The sequence below is a fragment of the Vulpes lagopus genome, chromosome 13 (genome assembly GCF_018345385.1).
Source record: "Vulpes lagopus strain Blue_001 chromosome 13, ASM1834538v1, whole genome shotgun sequence".
Classification (NCBI taxonomy): domain Eukaryota; kingdom Metazoa; phylum Chordata; class Mammalia; order Carnivora; family Canidae; genus Vulpes; species Vulpes lagopus.
Window position 1 is genome coordinate 37,454,129 of NC_054836.1, and position 17,864 is coordinate 37,471,992.

General features: G+C 39.7%; 1 pseudogene; it reads left to right on the forward strand.

The window, feature by feature from the left end:
- The first annotated feature begins 1,330 nt into the window (after positions 1–1,330).
- On the forward strand, positions 1,331–2,724 carry LOC121474571 (annotated as a pseudogene).
- The last annotated feature ends 15,140 nt before the right edge of the window (positions 2,725–17,864 follow it).

Below are 17,864 nucleotides of genomic sequence, written 5' to 3' on the forward strand. Positions count from 1 at the left end.
TTTAGTGTTGATACATGGTCAAAGTGTAAGGTGTAAGATGAATTGTTTTACTAGCCATTGAGAACTGAGTCCTTGAGACCATCCTGGAAAAAATCATAAGAATGTGATTTGACTTTACAGATATAGTAAAATCCAAAGAACAAGGAATAGAAGGAACCATATGAAGTATAGAGAGTAGAGGGGGAAAAAAAGAGTATTTTAAAGTTTTCTCTATAAAAAGCACTAAGAACTAAAGAGCACCCTGATAATGCCACCCAACACAGGGGGCAAACACCAGTCTTTTTATGTTCAGTGAAGATGCACAGCCTGGTGCAGAAAGCCTTGACTGTTTCAAAACAACCATAATTACCATGTCTTTGCTTGTCGCTAAATGGGAATCTGAGACCTGGTTCCAGTACCTTTCCATGATGTGGGGCTTGGCTTTTCCTCATTAGCAAAATAAGATGATCAGTAGTAATTGTTGGCAGAACTCACAAATGGGTGGACAGACACATGGATACTGTAAATGTCTTAGAACAATACACAGTTCATGTATACAATACACAAACCATGATTACAATGTTTGAAAGATGGTTGCCTTCCTTCCCCGGGTTTAGTGAGAAGCAATGTTTGGTTTGTGGACTGAGAACAGGACCAGTTTCTCCTTTAGTTTCATTGTGGCCACCCTGCTGGGTCCACAGTTAAAAAGCTTTTCACCAGTTCAGGGAATTCTCAAAGACAACATTGAAACTAAAGAGAAAATAAAGGCAAATAAAGCTAAAATTAGAAGAGGAGAGTTCAGCATGAAATACAAATGTAAAAAAAAAGGTATTATTATTGCCCTCAGAGTTCATGTTCAAGTTGGCCAAGCTATTTCTTTGCTGGTAGATTTGGGATCTCAGAAGAAAAGTAAGCATGGAGAACCAGGGAGCCAGGCTGCATCTTATGTATAAACCAGCCACCTGGCCTCCACCTACCTGAGCAGAGCTCGTCCCTAACCAGCCAAGGATAGAACTCTCCTATGTATAGCACCAGAGGCCTTCAGATCTCTAAGACAGATTCATGTTGTGAATCCTACAAAAAAAAAAAAAATACAAGATCATTGCTATTAGACTAGGTATAAATAAAATACAAGATGTCTAGTTATATGTGTATTTTAAGTCATGTAATGTTTGGGACATACCTGTACTGAAAATTATTTATTATTTATCTAAATTTCAAATTCAACTGGGCATCTTGTATTTTATTTGATACATCTGGCAATTCTGTATTAGGCTTACCTATTACAAATGATGTTAAGGGAGTTTGGCCCCCTTACACTCTCTGCGAGGTCCAACCTGGTCTAGCAGGTATGTGCATCCACTTAAGCTCCCAGGCCTTCAGCTCAGGCTCCACTGCCTTTCTGGAGTGGGGCGCCCAGGTGTGTCTGAGCTCTGAGCACCGCAGTGGCTTCAGCAGTAGCAGCCTCTACAGCCTGGGTGCCTCCTGGCTGAACATGGCCCTGTGCTCTGCCTAGTTGGGTGCAGTGGGTGCTGGCATCCACGAGGTCACCGTCAATCAGAGCTGGCTGGCTTCACTTCGAGAGGATATCAGCCTCTCCCCAGCAGGTGCACCAGGAGGTGTGCAAGCAGATGAAGACCCTCAACAACAACTCCCTCCTTCATTGATAAGGTATGGTTTCTAGAACCATACCTGCTAGAGACCAAGCAGGCCCTGCTGCAGGAACAGAAATTGGCCAAAAGCAACTGCCCCCCTAGCTTCTTTGAGACCCACATTGCTGGCCTGTGGTGGCAGCTTGAATTGCTGCAACTAGATGGGAGCTGCCTGGAGGTGGAGCTGTGGAACATTAGGACATTTTGGAAAACTTCAAGAACAAGTACCAGGATGAAATTAACTATCACTTGGCTGCTGAGAATGAGTTCCTGGTGCTGAAAAAGGACATGGATGCTGTCTGCATGAACAAGCTGGATGTGGATGCCAAGGTAGATGCCCTGACTAATGAGATCAACTTCCTCAAGACCTTCTGTGAGATAGAGCTGGTAAAGCTGCAGTCCCAGATCTTGGACATGTCCATCATGCTGTCCATGGACAACAGCCACACCCTGGACCCACATGGTATCATCGCTGAGATCAAGGCCCAAAGAGGTGGCTAACCACAGCCAAGATGAGGCTGAGGCCTGGTATCAGATCAGGTTTGAGAACCTCCAGGTCCAGGCTGGGGAGCATGAGGAAGACCTTCAGAGTACCCTACTGAGCTTGCAGAGATGAACTGTGCCATTCAGAGGCTGTAGGCTGAGAGCAACAGCATGAAGAGCCAGTGTGTCAAGTTGGAAGCTGCCACTGCTGAGGCTGAAGAACATGGGAACCTGGCATTCAAAGATTCATGCATGTGTCAAGTAGGAGGAGCTGGAGGCCATCCTGCTGCAAGCCAAGCAGGACATAGCATGGCAACTGTGCAAGTACCAGGAGCTCACAGACGTCAAAATGGCCCTTGACATTGAGATCCCCACCTACCCCAAGCTGCTGGAGGGTGAAGAGAGCCAGTTGGCAGGAGATGAAGTGGGAGCTCTGAACATCTCTGTGGTAAACTCCACTGGTGGAGGTGGCAGGAGGCTGGCCAGGCTGGTCTTCAGAGGAGCCATGGGCAGCAAGGCCTTGAGCTTATTGAGTGGCAGAAGGCCTGGGACCATCAAGTCCTACTCCGTTAGGACCTCAGTTTCCATCCACAGGAGCATAGGAAAATGAGCCCTGGTGTGCAGAGACTTGGATCAGTCACAGGAGGACTCCCGTCCTGGTCCCAAGACTGCTAGCCAAGCTAAAAGATGATGTCAGAATACCTCCCAGTAAGTCAGCCTTTCTGGAAACAAAACAAAACAAAATACTCAAAGCAAAACAAATGATGGTAAGAGGCATTACCTACTTAGGAATAATAAAATCAAATGTCCAGAGATGTCATGTGTTGGTGGGAACACCATTAAGTATAATGTGTCTATAGGAGAAATCCAGTACTATTTCACCTTTTTGTCAGTGAATGAATAGTAAACAGTATTAAAAATAATACAAACCCTCCTTTTTTAAAGAAATATTTAATTAATCCTTATTTCCCCCCTAAATTCTGATATCCCAGTAATCATTGGTTTGGGATTTTCACAGGTAAATATGGAATTGAAGTAGTCTTGCTTTCTTTGAAATGAACTCAGCTAGACCACATTTGCAGGGATGTTGTGTCTGTATAAGCCCCCATCAGCAAGTGAAATGGGCAGGAAAAATATCTGACAGAGGTGAGATTGAAGTCACGCCTTGTCTGATAGGCAGAGCCTGATATGGGTTTATATAGACCAGCAAGACCATATCCTTCTCCGTTCATCCATGCTCATCATTGTCCAAATCATCCTGTTATTTAGAAGTCTTGATGAGCACTGGGTGTTTTTCTGTATGTTGGTAAATTAAACACCAATAAAAGTTAATTAAAAAAAAAAACAGTGAAAAAAAAAAGAAGTCTTGATGGGTATTTTCTAACAGATTATATGCACATTATAACTGTTGATAATTATAATCAGTGTTGATAGTTTTCTGCTTCCTAATCCTGTCACTCTTCCTACCTCACCACCATGTTATAACAACGGGAAAAGTATTGCCTTCCATATTTTATAGATGGAGGTCTTAAAATGTGTTGAATGGATACCCTTGTGGCTGATCTTCCTCTGTCTACTCCTTATATGTTAGTTCTTTCTCAGAATCCATCATTGATCCACTTCTCCTCTTACATATATTCGTAACCTGAGTAATCACATCTACTCTTATAGCTTCTGTTGATGACTTCCAAATTTCCAGTAATCAAATGCTCACTTATTAAGCACCTGAGAGTTCAGGTGCTGAAGACTTAAATGTAAGATACCGTCTCCCTCCAGTTGCCAACGTGCCAACTACCTACTTACCATCTCTCCTTAGATGTTCAGGGAGTGTGTGAAAGTCAGCTTCTCCAAAACAAGTCCATCATCCTCTGCAATTCCTTTTTCTCCATTATCCAAGTCTAGAGGTAATCCCTGACTTCTCCCCCTATCAAAGCCCCACAACCAATTTGGTAGTTCCAAAAATCTCCTGGGAGCACAGGTCAATGAGTAGAACTTTGGAGTGAGACTGCCCAAGTTAGACTCCTGTTTCTGTAGGTTTGCTATCTGTGGGACCCTGCCTCATTTTCCTCATCTGAAGATTAGGGATAATAAATGTACCTGACACAAAGAGCTTTTGTGAGCTTTAAAATGGCCTAACCCATGTAGGTCTTAGTCAGTGTCTGGCACATAGGAAACACTCAAATATTATCAATTAAAATTATTATTTTGTATCCTCTCTTTGCCATCCCCACTGACTTAGTTTGGAGAATCATCATCTCTCACTCCGATTATTACAATTACCTCCTACCTGTTTTCCTATTACCAGTCTTTCTTTCTGCTTCTTGCTCATTTCTCACCCTAACATCAGCATTCATTTTTAAAATAAAAATCTATTTTACTTCTTAACATACTTTGGTAACTTCTTAGTAGCTTCAGAATAAAGTCCAAAGTTCTCAGTATGATCTATAAGGCTCTTTATGACTTGACTTCTGGTAACTTCTCCATTTTTACTTTCTACTTCACATGATCTAATGTAACACTGAATCTTCCTCATTCTCATCCCTCTAATGCACCCAGCAACTTTCAACTCATTTTTCCAGATTGATCTTAGGCATCACGTTTTCCAAGAGCCTTCTGCAACCCTCTATGTTGGGATTAAGAGTGCTTCTACCATGCTAGTGAAGCTGCCCATGCATCAGTAGCATCCAGTGCAATGCCTAGTGAACTGTCCCCCAACATGTGACATTGGGAGACCAAGAGTGAGGGTCCTGGTTCCTGGGATTGCATCATGGGCACCATGTTGCCTGCTTTGTCTTTTTCATAATCAATCTGTCTTTTTTAGATTCCCATGGGCAGGAAGGGGCCAGAAGAACTCCAGAAGAGTTTGGGGCACATGTAATACAAAGTCTTAATAATAATGAAGGCAAAGATCACCTATTGGGCCCACAAATGCTAAGGATGATGCTTTGTGCACATTCTCATGTCTCATGGCAGTAGTCCTTTCAAGTAGGTACTATTGTTATATACATTTTACATTAGAGGGAACTGAGGCCTAAAACCACACTATTCATAGTTGGCAAAGGGGGAGTTTGCACTCAAAACTTGCGTGCAGAAAAGCCTGTGCTTTTGATTAGAGCTCTGTTTAGGACTCCTTCCCTGTCTGCCCTCCAGTGGCACCCCCAGGCTATCTGGATTATTTCCTCAGCACCAGTATAGGAGAGGACTAGGAGGCTTTGAAGAGGCCCCACAATGGTGTCTAGGACCCAGTGGATTGTCAGTTTAGAATGGGGTGCAAGGTGAAAATGCCCACAATGTTCAATAAATGTATGGCCTGTGTTGGTACCCATGTAAATAAAGAAAGTGTTTATATCTATTGTTAAAGCTATGTAATGGGGGATCCCTGGGTGGCGCAGCGGTTTGGCGCCTGCCTTTGGCCCAGGGCGCGATCCTGGAGACCCGGGATCGAATCCCACGTCGGGCTCCCGGTGCATGGAGCCTGCTTCTCCCTCTGCCTGTGTCTCTGCCTCTCTCTCTATCTCTCTGTGACTATCATAAATAAATAAAAATTAAAAAAAAATAAATCATTTCATTAAAAAAAAAAAGCTATGTAATGGTAGAGGTGAGGTTGGAGGTTGAGATTAGCTTAAATGTGAACTGAAGAAAGTACAGATAAGCTGTTATTCTGAAGTAAAAACATAAATCAGGTGTTACTCTGAAGCTTTGAGTAATCTATTTTCTTATTTTTCTCTCTGCCCTTTCTTCTTCCCTCCCCCTTTTCAAGCAGGGAGCTAGTCCTGTGTTCATTGAACTCAAGGGAAGTGGGTGGCAGGGCAGAAAGCAGAAATCCTGGCTTTTGCTTTTAAAAGCCTAAGCCCCAAAGAGATGAGAAGATTCAGGGCATGGATAATGTATCTTGATCAGGACTATGGAGCGAGAAGGATTTCCTCCCCTTTGAAGACTGTCATTCCTGTTTACAGTGAATGAGAGTAGAGGAGTCTATGGATCCTGAAGGAGGAACCTGGCCTTGTCTTCTTGGAGGTGTGCTGAGAAAGGGATGCCTGTGCGTATCCAGGGAGACCTATAAAAAGATCCAAGGTCTCAGGAACAGCCTATAGAAGAAGCAAGGGGGCTCACTCAGATCTGAAGAAGCCATGCTGTGAAATATGACTTGATGACCAGAAGGTCTCCTAGTGCCTTGGTGCCTCAGAAACAGCCTTCTCTTTGGACACAGGGATGAAGGATGCCAAAACAGACTGAAATTAAGTTTCCTGCCAGCCCTGGAATGAGTGCTCAAATAGAAATTAAGCAAACATTTGGATCATATCAGCGGTACTGGCAGGCAATCTCTACCTTGTGCCTAGCTGGAAGCACCCCAGATCTCCTTTATGCCAGCTGCTCATCCGTTCCAGGTGGACAGCTTTGTGAGTTATCTTATTTTAGTAGAGGTACCAATGCTTGCAGGCCAGAGGTTTCTTGGCATTAGGCTCAGAAGTTGCTGACCAGCCTTTTTGCCAATGGGCTCTTTGAATAAACCATTGAAGCTATAAGGGCCAAGAACTTTGTATTTCTTGTCTCTCTAATAGTCTTGAGAAGTGACACACAAAGGACAGGATGCAATAAATAGATGAAAGAGGAAGCAGGAGGTGTTTGGGAAAGAGGGAAATAGAACTGGAGTGCAAAGAGAGTCCGGAAAGGAGAAGGACTTGGAATTGGTTTGGCACCTCCAAAAGCTTGTTGATGGCTCTGATGCTATGAACTGTCCCTGTCAGAGCCATGCTGGCCTCTCCCTGGATGATGAAGCTCAGTGAATATTGTCTAAGTAGGGCTGAGCACCCTGCATCTCTCTGCAAAAGCTCAGAGCAGGGGAAGGAAGTGAAATTAAGGAAAATATTTGGGCCAATCAGCTGTTGGCGCAAGCTCATTCTACAGAAGCATTTCCTTTAGAAGGGATAAAAAATGGGAAGGTAAACATCTGTAGCTTTCCCTTAAAAGGAGCATATGCTGCAAAAAATCATTTGAGATAGGATTCCATCCTGTTTCAGGCTCAAGTGGATTGCAGAATCTTCCAGGGGGATGAGATTTTCAGTGTCCTCTGTTTTTCCCCTCACATAATGGTGTGCTGGGGCCCATGAAGAAGTAATTTATTCATGTTCTTTCAACTTGTTAGGGGCAGAGCTGAGTCTCGAACTGAGATCCCCTTCAGCATCCCAGTATCTGATGAATCTGGGGAATATGTTACTTGACCTTTAGTTGTGCAGGGACACAGCCACCGCCAGAATTGTGGCACCAATGCTGGGAGGAAGGAGGGAGAAACTCCTTAACCTCTCTCTTTTCTCTTATTCTTATCCCCTGTAAATGCCTCCCACTGGGCAAACCCAAGTAGACACCTTAATGAAATAGTCCAGATAGCCTACCTAGCCTCTCAGAAATTGGAGCTGGGCAGAGAATGGATCTGGGAGTGGAGGCAAATGGAGAATAATTAGAAGCCCAGATCTCCTGATTTCCCATTTAATATTCTTATATTCTTCTCAACTTCATTTTCCTCTAGACTCTGGAAATTGGGTGAAGTGGGTTGAGTGTAATGTTCTCCTCTAACGGGGAGGAAGCATTGAGTCCTCTCTCTTAGGAGTAGAGATTTTCTTAGTTTTCCTTTCTGCAATGTGGATTCTTTTCCACTCACCAATGGATGAATCCATAGTTAACTAACAAGGGTTTTAAATCCACACATTAAAATTCCATTGTCCCTGAGTACTCTTAGTAGTTTCTTGGAGCTAAAACCTATCAGCATCCTTCTCAGTTTTTCTTTGTTTCATCACTAATATGTGGTAAAATAATTACTTAGAGATTTTTCAGGGATGTCTAGATGCAGAGTTTGAACTTCCCCATGTGATAGAAACTTAAGAACTGTATAGGACAGAGCTTTCTGGGCTCTTGTCTTCCTTGATTATGGAATTTTGTTCCCAGTTCCTGAGCTTTGCACCAGAATAAGCCATATAAAGACAGTACAGGGACACCTGCCTGGCTCAGTTGGTAGAGCACATGACTCTCAATCTTGAGATTATAATTTCAAGCCCCACACTGGGTGTAGAGATTACTTAAAAGGAAAATCTTCAAAAAGAAAAAAAAAGCACAGAAGCTGGGGGGAAATTGGGGTTGAGGGAAGAGTCATTATTTTTTTAAATTTATTTTTCTTTGAAAAAAATTACCTGTCTTTTTAGTGAAAAATAATCCATGTAATTTATGTCAATGTTATCACACTTTATGTATTGTTTATGAACTTGATTTTTTCATTTAATGCTTTTTTTGAGATTTATTCTTATTGACCAATAAATGTACATTGATTTATTTATTTTAATTGCTATATAGGGTTCTGGTATATGAATTAAGTAGTTTATGTCTATACTCACTGATAGAGAAATAAGGTGATTGTTAGGTTTACGTATTTATAAATAATATGATGCAGTAAATGTCCTTATGCATGGCTCCTTGTGCAATATGGGGAGCTCAAGGATGGTAGGGAAGAATGGACAAAGAAGAGCAGTTTTCAATAGAGTGGACAGCTAGAAACACAAACTTTTACTTATAGATTCAGCAGCATTGATTGAGCACCTACTATGTCTGTAGGGCATTTTCCTAGGAAAAGGGAAAAATTAAGATGAGTAAAGAAACCATAGGTGTTGGCTTTAACGAGTATACACCTTGTTGAAGGGGATATTAACACAAAATAAATTGGAATTCAGCAGAAGTTTAGATTATGACTGCTATAATGTAAGTGACTATGGGAATAAGAAAGAGAATGAGTAACTCTGTTGGAAAATCTGGGAAGACCTCCAAAGGCAGCAATTGTTTGGCCTGGGACAGGGGAGACGGTGGTAAAGAGAAGGTGGAGGAGATGGTATGCAGGCAGAGGCAACAGCATAGTCATGTTGTACCATGAAAATGCAAGACATATGCAGAGAACTAAGTCAAGGGAACAGAAACTGAAAGGAAAGAACCTTAGGAATGCTGTGAATTTTGCAGCCAGACAATCAGTCTTTTTGGTAACCTAAGCTGCCACCTGCTAAAACTCACTATCAAAGCAGTGCCAGCTCCTTTTTAGACCCATTTTATACCCATACCTTTGTTTGTTTTTAAAAGTTTCTTACTTAGGTCTAATTTGTTACCTTCTGTGTTTATGTATCCTTATTGCATTTTCATCATTTCTTTTTTGGAATAAGATGGGTTAATAATAGCAACAATAAGTAGATGCTTGAGTAATAAAGAATAAGACATTTTGCCCTTTGCATTTACCCTGAATTGGACTAGTCTTTACCTTTCTTCCCCTTTGCTGTTTTTGTCATAGTATGTCATGTTCTAGTAATAATTGTAGTTGATTGCTTACATTACACCTATTAAATGATGCCCTTAAGGCTCATTACTATCCAGACTTCTCTATGTTATTCTTGCTTTTCTACAACTGTACTACTCATGTGAATTTGTGAGCAATTCTTTTTAGTAATATAGAGTGTTGGTGCAGAGTTAAATGCCAAATATTAAAACCTGATTTGTACAGAATTGATTTACCAGTAAACACAATTTTTAAAGATCGGAGAAAAATTTAGGTTTATAGAAACTTTCTTGGGTTTATCTGAAAACCTAGCATGACAGAAACTGTTACTGACTCCCAGCATCTCTTATTCTCTTCTGTCTTATTTATTATAACTCCCTCCATGGGTTTTAGCAGTGCTCATGGGAGCCCCAGGAGAGACAGTGTAATTGAGTGGAAGTGATATGGACAATGTTGGGACATGTTCTTAAAATGAATCTACTTCCCCTCTTGCCTCTTGGGAAATGGTGGTATCTGGAACAGACACTTTGACACACAGATGGAAGCATGTGTATAGGATGGCTGAATTGCTTTATTATCTTGGATATCTGAGAGTACTCATGGAGCAGAGCTGCCATAGGCCCAGATTGTCCATCTAGTTTGATTGGTCTCTTGGAGAAATAAAATTCTGTGTTATTTAACCCACTGAATTTTCAGGTTTCTTTGTTACAAGAGCTTAACCTAGAACCTAACTAAAGTATCTAGTTAAAAACTATGGGTAAATCAAATATAGTAGCTAGAATATAGATGAATGTGGCAGGGTGGTGGGTTAACAGATTTTATGTTTTAGGGACTTCTAGCAATTTTTTAAAAGATTTTATTTATTTGTTCATGAGAGACAGAGACACAGGCAGAAGGAGAAGCAGGCTCCATGCAGGGAGCCCAATGTGGGACTCGATCCCGGGACTCCAGGACCAGGCCCTGGGCCAAAGTCAGGTGCTAAACCACTGAGCCACCCAGGGATCTCCGACTTCTAGCAATTTTATTTCTCAGTTCAATTACCTTTTGGTGAAATCTATTCTCATTTTCCCACAATACTCACCAAACTTTATTTTCTTACATATTCTAGATTCACACATTTATATTATCCTCCTGGCTCCTGTGGACATTCCAGGACATTGTCCTGGGAACAATACAGTTTTTTTGCAAGTTGAAAACTCTTAAAACAACACATGATAATAAGTAGGGTTTCTTTAATGTTATACAGCTTGGACATGATCATGTAGATCAGATCACATCACTTACTGGCATTCACTGGGGCCTAAAAATAACTCTTAGGAGTGTCATTCTGCTGGGACCATCTTTATATTGGATAAACAGGCCAGATCTATCTTACTCATGTTCCTGGGGGAACCAGATAAGGAAACAAATTTAATGGGGTTCATCAAGGGGGATGAAGATAAAATGTACCACAGCTCAGGAAATAGAAGAAGAGCCTCAAGATTGATCTTCACTTGACATGACATTTAATGGGATAGTGGTTAATGAAGCTTGAGAACTCAGATATTTCAGCCCCTTAAGTCAGCATCAAGTGAAACAAAAAAACCAATTTTATAACTGCAAAAGAACTGACATTTTGCTTCAAAGCATGCATTCATCTTGCTTCCTTTCATAGCTTTTTAGGAGGAACTGTAGATGTGAGGAAAACTTAGGTAGATGCCTTTAGGAGCTCTGGGCAGAGAGTGGCCTTCAAGATCCAGGAGGTCTAGTGGTTTTTTTTCAATGAAAAATTATGTGGGTGGGGATAGAGCTAGGAGTCCCAGATAGCTGATTTGGAATTCAGATTAGAAACCATGAAGTATGAGAACTAAAAGTCAAAATAACTATGAGTTTTGCAGGACATAAAATCACATAAAACTAGAGTTCAACAAAACAATTGAGTCCTCAAGTCTCTGTGGAAATCCAACTAAGAAAGTGACAATCTGCATCAAAATGCCAAAGCAGCAAAGCAGAACTGTGTGGGATGTCTGCCTTGTTTTATAGAGGCTGATTAACTAGAGAGGGGACCAGCCAAGACCAAAGTGAATGAGGATAAGCTGAAAGTCACAAATAGTCCAGAACAGTGTTTCTCAAAATTTGCCCTAGAATTTTCCCAGGGATGTTTGTTCACAAGGTAGATCTTTGGATGCCAATGTAAAATGAATGAATTAAAATATCCTAAGGCCTAAGAGGATATTTTAATTATTAATATTTTATATGAATGTTTATTTAGTTCCTGGGTAACTTGAGACTCAGTTACAAGTAGTTGAAAGAAGTTTGACCAGAGAGCACTAATCTGCTCTGATGCCCTAGGATGTTGTCAACATTTATAGGTCTCCTAATATGTTCCAGGCACTGTGCTAAGTATTGGGGATACAGTGATGAACATGAACATTTCAGTGAGAATACCAGAGAAATTACCAAAGTATTTCAGTATAATATGGTAAGGGTCTTTATAGTAGAGTTGGTTAAAGAGGCTATGGTGCCCTGTCTAGAGATAAGGGGAAAGATTCATAGAGCAGGTAACATTTGAACAGGTTATTAAAAGATAAGCAGCAATTTTCCAAATAAAGAAGAGCCATTCCCAGCATGTGTTGAGTGGAGAAGGAAGAGGTAAGGTACACCTGAAAGGGAGCAGCTGGGGACAATGAACCCAGGGGAGCCAGATATCAAAAATGGTTTTAAGCGTGATATGTAGAGGAATGGATGTGCGTTTATGGGTCTCAGGGTAATTTGAGGAGTATGTGCCTAGGTCAGTCTTCTGGAAGATTTGTCAGACCTCTGGTAGCAGAGGTTCTTTGTGGCCATGCTTGCTTTTTCCTTGGGAGAGGATGTAGTAATGAGCAAGGCAGATGGGCCCTGTCATCTCAGTTTTCAGGCTGGTGCATAAAGACAGAAAGTAAAGAAATACACAGACTTTTTAGGAAGTGGTAAGGGCTATGAAGAGAATAAAGCAAAGATTTATCTTTATGGAATATGGTCACCTAGATTGTTTGGACAAACCTTCCCACTGAAAACAAATCTTGAAAGCATGAAGAGCTGACAAAATGGTAAACCAAGAGAAAGCAGAAACCTAGAGATGCAAGTGGAACAATGGAACTACTGATTCTGCCAAACTTAAACTTGAGGAGGCCCACAGGTGTAGAAGTTCAAGCCTTCTCAGGTGGAGGTTCTAAGAGGAGGCTTGAAAGGGCTCCAGCCTCATAATAGGGTTGAACGAGACTTCTCGGTGCTGCCTGCTGCTTGTCCTCTCTGAGGCTCATTTTTCATTCAAGTCCTCCTTATGGCTATCCAGTCTCCTGTCAGTAAATACATTTCTGAATTTTCAAGTTGGTTACCATCAATTTCTTTGCTTTCAGCCAATGATTCCCAACCAGCACATTCTATTTCGTATTTTGCCTTTTTATTTTGAAGTTATTTGAACTTAAAAAAATCTTGCAAGAATAGTACAAAGAACATTTTTTTCCCCTCTGAATTACTTGTAAGGTGCAGACCTAGTACCATTATCCTGGAATAGTCTAACCTGTATTTGCTATATATTAGAATATTCCCTCACATAGACATAGCAGAACCATCAAAATCAGGAAATTAACATTTATTCATTAGTATGTAATCATTAAACCCTCTTCAGATTTTACCAGTTATCCCAATGACATTCTTCATACCTAAGAATTCAGTCTGAGATCTTGTCTTATATTTACTGTCATGTCTCTTTAACCTCCTTCAGTTCCTAGTCTTTCTTTCACTAACATGACTTGACACTTTGGAAGATTACGAAATAGTTATTTCGTAGAATGCCCCTCAAATTAGGTTTGTCTGGTATTTCCTCCTGATCAGATTCAGATTACCCATTTGGTAGGGAATGTTGTGTGTGGGCAGGAATATCACAGAAATGATGCTGTGTTCTCATTGCATCCCATCAGGTGGTACATGATTTTGATTTGACCCGTTACTAGTGATGTTATCTTTGATCACTTGATGTTGTTTGCCAGGCTTCTCCCACTATTAAGTTACTGTTTTTCCTCTTTGTAATTAGTAAGAATTTTGTGAGGGGGTACTTTGAGATTATGAAATATTCTATTTCTCAAAATGTTATCCACTATTTTAAGCATCCATTGATGTTTCTTTGCTCCATTATTATTCTGATAATTGTCATATGGGGATTTTCTAATTCTATCATTATTTCTATGTTTATCAGTTGGCATATTGTGAGGACAGCTTTTTTCCTCTCCATTTATTTATATCACTGGTTTCTGTTGTATTCAGTGGATTATAATCTACTAATATCATTATTTATTTTGAAATGGTCCCAGATTTGGCTAGTGAGTGACCCTAAAGCTGAATCCTGTTTCCATCTGACATGTACCCATTATTTTTTGAGCTTATCCTTACTTTCCAGCCTAATATGATATTTTAGGCCAATCTTGTACTTGCCCTGCCTCAACCCTGAAATCCAACATTTCTCTAAGGAGCATTGATACATTTTAAGGACAATGGTGTTTAAAAACCAAGATCTGATGACTAGGTTTGCTCATTGTTACACATGAATGCTTGCTTGCTTGCTTATTTATTTATTTGTTTATTTATTTATCTATCAATCAATCTCTATACTGAGACCTATGAGTTCAATACTCATGAACTAATAAATGAGCTCATACTTTCAATTTCAACACCATATTTGTAATTTCCCTATCCAAAAGGAAACTTGGTTCCAATTATCTTTAACATATTCAGTAATTACATTAACTCTCCCTGTATGTAATCAATCTCCTATAACCATCACTTTTCCCACTCTTGCCTCAAGCAGATGCTGTACTTCTCAGTTTCTACCACCCAACTTTGGGCTGCCACAGCCCTCCTCCTACCACATAGGCTCTCTCCTTTTCCCACTCAGGCTCCAGTATTGCACATCAGGCTACATCATTACCCACCAACCTGGGTAGGAGCCCTTGCCATCCTATTGAGGCTCTAGCACCTGATGTTGGCCCTGACAGCACCTTACCCTCAACACAGATGCCTGCATTGCTTGGCCTGCATAATGGCTTTGGACTATATTATTTAGAAAGTCAGGAACACAGCCAGGAAAAGCAAGAATGTTGGAAGATAGGCAGGAAGCCAATATGTTCTTGTTAGGGATACTTAGAAAATGAGTAAACTAGGGAATGGTCATAGAAAGCTGTAACAGTAGATGGTGGAGAAGGAGATATTTGTTTAATAAGGCCTTGGAAGAACTCAAGGATGATGCAGGTAGACTTCAAAACTGCAAAGGGGGACATTAGAGGAGAGAGGAGCTGAAGGGCATGTCAGAGAAGGGGGAGGAGAATGTCAGTAGTTGTTCTGACAACAGGTTACTTATGGGTAGAGCTAATTCTATATTGTTGAGGAGGGAATTGAGAGATATCTAACAAATAGCTATTCCAAAACATCTTATAAAATGGCCAGGTTATTCTGGGCCTTTGGGAATGGGACAATTTCCCAGAAGCAGGATATAGGAAATCTGAGTCATAATTTCCATTATTGTGCAAATTTCTACAACAAAAGAAAATGAATTTATAAGCATCCCACTGAAGCTCCAAGAAAAGTAAGCAGAAAAGTTTTTAGTGAGGAATAGTACATGGAAATTAATAATACAGTACTTGCTATTACTAATTTAAGGTTTCTATAGTATTATCCGTATTTTTTGGTTTCAGTGGATTTAAAAAATAGACTCTATTTTAATTTTAAGTTCACAGCAAAATTGAGTGGAAGATACAAAGATTTCCCATATGACCTCTGCATCCACACATGCATAGCCTCCCTCATACAACATCACCCTCCCTTCTACCACTAGAGTGGTACTTTTTTTTTTTTTTTTTTACAATTGATGAACTTACATTGTCCATAGTTTATCACCCAAAGTCTATAATTTACATTAGTGTTCTTTCTTCGTGTTGTACATTCTGTGGGTTTGGACAGACATATAGTGACATATATTCACTCATGTGGCGTAGTCTTACTGCTCTGAAAATCTTCTGTGCTTTACCTATTTTGATTCCTTATTTCAAGAATAGAAGGACTATTCATAAAAACCTCACTGGGTCACTTCCAACCTATTGCCCCATTTCTATTTTGTTACAAATTTTTCAAATGTGAATTCTCTTGCTAAGGGAGTTCTCAGGCATTTAACCTTATTGCTGGGAAGCAAATACTGTGATAACTAAGGGATCAATTCCATCTGTCATTGAAGTCCACAACCCACAATCAGATGAACTTAAACCTTTATACCATTTGATCTTTCTGTGGTTCATGGATAAATCTCCACCTTATCAGTCTTCTCAAGGTTGCCTTGATGTCTCAAGTGAGTCTGTAAGTCTTAAGCTATTTCTTTAAGAAATCACTCTCTAATAGTTCTAAGAAATGTAAACTATGCAAAGTGTCTAGCTCTAGAAACTTCTATATTGCAATAAGATACTATAGGGACATCTAATAGAGAAATGATAAGTGAATAATCGGCTCTTTCACAAAAGTTAACATTTTTGAAAAACTAATTTCATCACTTACATTTTAATATGTTTATTGCTATTTAAATATTTGACAGTAAATTTATAAATGATGAAAATTCCAAATAGCTAGCTTTATGCCATTTTTCTGTCTCATAAAAGGGAGAAATGCTATTAAAAAAAAGAAGAGGAAGAAGAAACAGTTTAGCTACTTAACTATGCCCAGAGACTAGCTAGGAGTCAAGATGATATATTCCTAATTAATAGCTGCTTTATCTCATTATTTTTCTAACAAAAGAAAATATAAGAATATTTTAGTATTTATAAAGTAATTATTTTAACAAAAATTATGAGTATTTTGTGTCTTTTATGAGTTTTAAAAAAACCCTCTTTTCTGTTTTTATATATCTCAAAGTGCTTCAGAGTCTATAAATCTAAAATTGTTCTTAAAATAAGATTTATTTTTAAAAAATGCTTCAGAGGATTCTAAGAAAAGTGAAAATATGATAGTCAAAGAGAAATGTCATATTAACAGCTTTAGGAAGAAATTGAGACAGTGAATAAAAGAATCACCTCACGAACTGAGAGAAAGGCAAAGTGGAGAAATAAAGTTTAGAGAAATTATGCTTCCTTGACTATGGGTCAACTGCATAACAGACCACACTCCCCACCTCCCTAAGAAGAATAACATTGAGGAAAAGGGTCTGAGAAATCATGTAGTTCAACTCTACCAAATGAAACTTGAAGAAGTTGAAGTCAGAGAGACTGAGGAACTTGTTTGAGGTAAGGAACTGGTAGTGCTGAGTTGGTTCTCAAGCCTGGAACATGGCTTCTTGTGCAGCAATCTTTCCTCATACCTCTCTGTCTCTTTAGTGAGTCTCTGTCATTCTCCTTGTAACCTCAAATTGTTCTTGGTGTTGTCTTGTTAGACTCAAAGGAGAGATCACTACTCCAAGGAGGTCAAAGCATAATAATCCCTACAAATTTTGAGCTAATCTTGTTCAACTATAAACCAGAAGCAGAAATTCCTAGTGAGAGGAGGGGTGTGGTCTGCACTGGCCAGGGAGTAAAGAGAGATGGGGAGAAGGAATGTGTGTGCTACATGGCTGGGAGAGGATGTGTGATGGAGGATGTGTTGTTGCAACCACTAAATACCCATCCCCCCTCCCCAACTAGTTGGCTTTTACTTAACAAAACAATTCTAGCCTTGGTACATTAAATAATAATGATTGTACTCATAATAGCCAGCAATCAGATTTATGTACATTGCATACCAATTAAAATGCCTATACAGACATATCTTTCTTTTTCAGATCCTTCTTTTTTTCCTCACTTATATACCTGAGGTGGGGGGAGGGGGTAGGTAGAAGCAATTTTACCAATAAAGGAAGCTGGGGAAGATTAAAAGCTAAACAGGATATAATATCTCTGAATTCCCTTCTGTCCGTAATGTGGCAGCAACCACTGGGTACATGTTTTAGATTTTGCCTTTTTATCTTTTTCTTACTTTGTGTCAGGTTCCCATATCAGGACACAGTCCATATAATGCTACCCTGAGTGATGCCCATTGCAGTTATATACCATAATTCCATCAATTGGCACCTGGATTGTTTCCAGTTTTCAGAATCTCTAGATAGCCTAGCTATGAACTTTTTTATATAGCTAATCTTTGGCTTACTTTTAGAATAATTCCTTAAGATATACCCCTCAAAGTAAAATTGTGAAGTTTCGCATATAAACATATTCTAGTTCTTTTTCTCATCTTGCCAGGTTGCTTTCCAGACTGCAGCAACTTATAATGTCAACAGTAATAATTGTAAATCACACAGGATTATAAATATTGGGGTTTATTATTTGTATTTATCTTAATAGATATATAACGTCACCTGCAGACTTTTAAAATCTCCATTTCTTGACTTGTTACTGAGCAGTGAATTTTTTAGTTTG